The 4,619-nt window shown below is 45.3% G+C and overlaps 1 protein-coding gene across 5 annotated transcripts in view; it reads right to left on the minus strand.

Moving 5' to 3' along the window:
• Positions 1 to 2,642, minus strand: part of TERB1 (telomere repeat binding bouquet formation protein 1) — a 46,598-nt gene extending 43,956 nt beyond the window's left edge. For 4 of the 5 annotated variants that reach the window (XR_010938921.1, XR_010938922.1, XM_067718302.1 and 1 more), the window contains exon 1: positions 2,011 to 2,642. The gene's annotated coding sequence lies outside the window, so the exon portion shown is untranslated. The remainder of the gene's footprint in view (positions 1 to 2,010) is intronic. The other variant, XR_010938919.1, reaches the window with a different exon arrangement.
• Between the last annotated feature and the right edge of the window lie 1,977 nt (positions 2,643 to 4,619).

The following is a 4,619-nucleotide window of genomic DNA, read 5'->3' on the forward strand; positions in this document are numbered from 1 at the left end:
AGGATATTGTTACAAGAATATTGACATTTACTTGAAATGTTTGACAGTATGGAAAAATGCTTATGATACAACGTAATCAAGGGCTTCCCTGGTGGCGCAGTGGTTGGGAGTCCACCTGCCGATGCGGGGGATGCGGGTTCGTGCCCCGGTCCGGGAGGATCCCACATTACACGGAGCGGGTAGGTCCGTGAGCCATGGCCGCTGAGCCTGTGCGTCCGGAGCCTGTGCTCCGCAACGGGAGAGGCCACAACAGTGATAGGCCTGTGTACCGCCAAAAAAAAAAAAAAAAACAACAACAAAAACAATGTAATCAAAAGAGCAAGACTCAAAATTTTATCTACAGTATGACCCCAATTATGTAGAGGCAAACATAAAATAAAACTTGATGGAAAAGAGCAACATATTAACACTTCTTGTCTTTAGCTGGTGGTGTTTTATTTCACTGTTTTTCATTTTTCACGAGTTTTATAATAGAAGCTTCTAATGTTCAGCAAGCCCAATGATAGACCAGGCTCTATAAACCCCTATAAACCTTATAAATACTATCTTTTTAGTCTTTACAATAACCCTACAAGGGAGCTGTAAGGATAAAGATAGATGAGGAGAAAGTAAACAATTTGCTCAAGTTCAAACAGCTAGTAAATGCCAGAGCTAGAATGGGAACCAAGAAAATCTGAGGCAAGGGCTACACTCTTATCTTGTTATACTGCCTCCTACATATAATTTGGAGACATATTATAAACAAACATACTATATGTCTGTTTCATTTATACTATATATATATGAAAATTTACAGGAAAATTTACATCCTTTTTTAAAGGCTGCATTATCTTTGAGCAAATGGGTTAGGATTTGGAAAAAGACTAGATTAAAAAACAGCCTGTTAAAAAAAAAAGACGTACCACACATGGAGGTTTTTGCTTTGTGAGGGAGTTTAAGGACTATCTCCTTAATTTTAATTAGTCAATCTATTCTGCTTTTTAATATAATTTTCATATTTAAAGAGGGATATGTTTTAAATTGAAGCTGACAACACAAACTACCTTCTGTTCCCCTTTGCCTGTCTTTCTTATACTGTTTTCTAATAAATGGTTACTTTGCACAGTAAAATAAGATAAAGTTTGCCAAATATCTAGTAGCATTAATACAAGTCATCTATTTACCTGCTACATGCTTAAAAACATCCACAGCAAAGGACACGTTATGACTTCTAAGGGAGGGATAACTATAAAATTATATTTAAAAGTATAAAATATAGTATAATCCCAAGAACAAAATCATCTGCCCAATAAAACATATTATTAAGTATTTTCAGTAACTTAGTGAATAGATGCAGACTGCCATGAACAAGATTTCAAAATTATTTACTGTATTCTCACAGGGGGAAAAAGGGATTTTTTTTCCCGGTAACAGGAAGAAACTATCCTACTTACAGTTTGCGCTCAATCAATTCCCCAAAACACTACTGTTAAATTCAAATTTAAGCAAGAAAATGAGCTGAACATTCCTCTTTTACGTGGCCTAGAAAATGTTAACATGAAAAGCTTTTTGAAATCTAAATAGCACCCTCAAAATATCTGAAAGATAAATGACATCTTTCTGTGCATAAGGCTGGCAGGGCTGAAAATCCCACCATATCTGCCACCACTAAGTTGTTGACAGTGGATCCCCAGCTTGGGCTCATACCAAGTGGAAACTTTCCCCTAAAGTAGGAGAGGCAAGGGAGAAACGGCCAAGATGCAAGTAATGTAACGTAAACTTTCTGTTACAATAGTTTAGACTGAGAAAAAACAGTCGATCAGGTCCAGAAACAGGCTGAGGGTACCAGGAGCCATTTCACTACAACATCAACACTCCCGGCCTCAGGAGACTGGAGCAGCCGTTCCGCATTCACCCTCATCACCTCATCCCAGTTTCCACAGGTAACCGATAGACATCTTTCCCAGGAGAGAAGACTAACTCCACCCTGTTTCGTCCATTTGCGCTCATTAACACCACGACCTGGCTCACCTAAAGAGCTGGAGGAACTCCTTTTGAAGAGCACAGGTGGTCCCTCGGGCCCTTCCCTCCTAGACCAGGGTTCTCCAACTCCTGCAGGGACGTGGCCGCTCGTTAGCGACCCGAGGCCGGCTCCACCACGGGCGATTCACCGGCAGGGCAGCGGGTGGGTCTGAATGTCCGTCCCGTTAACGTGCCCTCCCCCTCAGGTGATGCGGAACACAGGTTCCCACCCCCCGATCTGAGAAACAACTGCCCCAGCAGCGCCCACCCACTTCATACATCAGAACCACCTAGGGAGGAGCCCGAGAATTCTGGAGTACAATCGGCCAGGCTCTAGCCGCCTAAGTGGTACGTGACAATTCTCTTTTTCCCTGTGCGGGCCTCAGCCCGGGGCAACCGCCTCCTCAGAAAGGCCTCATCGCCCCATCCCCTCATGTGGGTCGGTTAAGAAGGTTAGAGCGGGGCGTTCTGCAGCCCAGACCTTCCACAGGAGGCGACGGGCGGGTTCCGAGGCGGGGCTGAGGCAGGACCCAAACGCGCAGGGAGTGGAGGCCGTGGCCTTTACCCTTAAGTCGCAGCGCCCTGGGATTCTCCCTTTCTCCCTCGCCGCCCGCCTCGCACGACGCCCGACCTGGTTTCCCGCCGAGAATACCCGGCGCACTTCGGTGGGGCGGGACTTCCGGTCGCACCGCCCCCACGCCGAGTCTCTCGCCGGCCACTGCTCACCCACATTCCAAAGGGCAGCGGATAGCAAGTGTGCGCCTGTTTAAGTAGTGGAAAGTCGCAATATGAAGGGGAAATCCTCTAATCTCACTGCTCCCTGTGTAAAGGGCTTTCTTTGCTCAAAGGGGCATTCGCCCGAAGGAGTTAGAACGGGCTCTGGGGTCGCTGAGGCCGGCATCGTGGCCTCGGGTAGGTGTGCGCAGGCGTGGGGAGGAGGCCGTCTGAACCCCAAGCACTGCCATCATTAATCTTTTACAACCTTCCCTCCTCTTTGTATCCTGTTCTTGTTTTCTGATAAAACTATACATATGAAACATGTCTTTTTAAAATTGTATTTAAAAATAATTTTTTAAAATTTATTTTTATTTTTGGCCATGTGCGGGCTCTCTCTAGTGTGGCTACACTTCGTTGCGGTGCGTGGGCTTCTCACGCAGTGGCTTCTCTTGTTGCAGAGTGCGGGTTCTAGGCGCACAGGCTTCAGAAGTTGTGGCACATGGGCTCAGTAGTTGTGGCTTGCGGGCTCTAGAGCGCAGGCTCAGTAGCTTGTGGCACACGGGCTTAGTTGCTCTGCAGCATGTGGGATCTTTCTGCACCAGGGCTCGAACCTGTGTCCCCTTCATTGGCAGGTGGATTCTTAAGCACTGTGCCACCAGGGAAAGCCCCTTTTATTTCTTTTTAACGTCTTTATTGGAGTATAATTGCTTTACAATGTTGTGTTAGTTGCTGCTGTAAAACAAAGTGAATCGGCTATATGTATAAACATATCCCCATATCCCCTCCCTCTTGCATCTCCCTCCCACCCTCCCTATCCTATCCCTTTAGGTGCACACAAAGCACCAGCTGATCTCCCTGTGCTATGCAGCTGCTTCCCACTAGCTAGCTATTTTACATTTGGTAGTGTATATATGTCTATGCCACTCTCACTTCCTCCCAGCTTACCCTTCTCCCTCCCCGTGTCCTCAAGTCCATGCTCTACATCTGCATTTTTATTCTCTACATCTGCATCTTTATTCCTGTCCTGCCCCTAGGTTCTTCAGAACCTTTTTTTTTTAAGGTTCCGTATTTATGTGTTAGCATACAGTATTTGTTTCTCTTTCTGACTTACTTTACTCTGTATGACAGTCTCTAGGTCTATCCACCTCACTACAAATAACAATTTCATTTCTTTTTACGGCTGAGTAATATTCCATTTATATATGTGCCATATCTTCTTTATCCATTCATCTGTTGATGGACACTGGTTGCTTCCATGTCCTGGGGGAAGCCCCTTTTAAATTGTATTTTAACAAACAGTGACGGTATTAAGATGTCCACAGCTAAAATCTGCACGTGCCTTAAATTCATTAAGATTATAAGAAAAAATATTTTAAGCTATTTCTAATGTAACACAAGAACTTTTTTTAAAATTTTTAAATTTATTTTTGGCTGCATTGGGTCTTCATTGCTGTCTGTGGGCTTTTCTCTAGTTGTGGTGAGCAGGGGCTACTCTTCGTTGCGGTGTGCGGGCTGTGCGGGCTTCTCATTGCGGTGGCTTCTCTTGTTGCGGAGCACAGGCTCTAGGCACGTGGGCTTCAGTAGTTGTGGCACACGGGCTCAGTAGTTGTCGCTCACAAGCTCTAGAGTGCAGGCTCAGTAGTTGTGGTGCACGGGCTTAGTTGCTCCACGGCATGTGGGATCTTCCTGGACCAGGGATCGAACCCATGTCCCCTGCATTGGCAGACGGATTCTTATCCGCTGCACCACCAGGGAAGTCCATACAAGACATTTCTATGTTAAGTAACTTTGAAATAGCAAGCCAGAAATAATGAGCTCAGTTAGAAATGGATAGCTTTTATTCTCTGAGAAAACCATTTCCTTCCTCCCTCCACCTCAGCTCCCCAAAGAACAAGACTACA

This window comes from Pseudorca crassidens, chromosome 20 (assembly GCF_039906515.1).
Source record: "Pseudorca crassidens isolate mPseCra1 chromosome 20, mPseCra1.hap1, whole genome shotgun sequence".
Classification (NCBI taxonomy): domain Eukaryota; kingdom Metazoa; phylum Chordata; class Mammalia; order Artiodactyla; family Delphinidae; genus Pseudorca; species Pseudorca crassidens.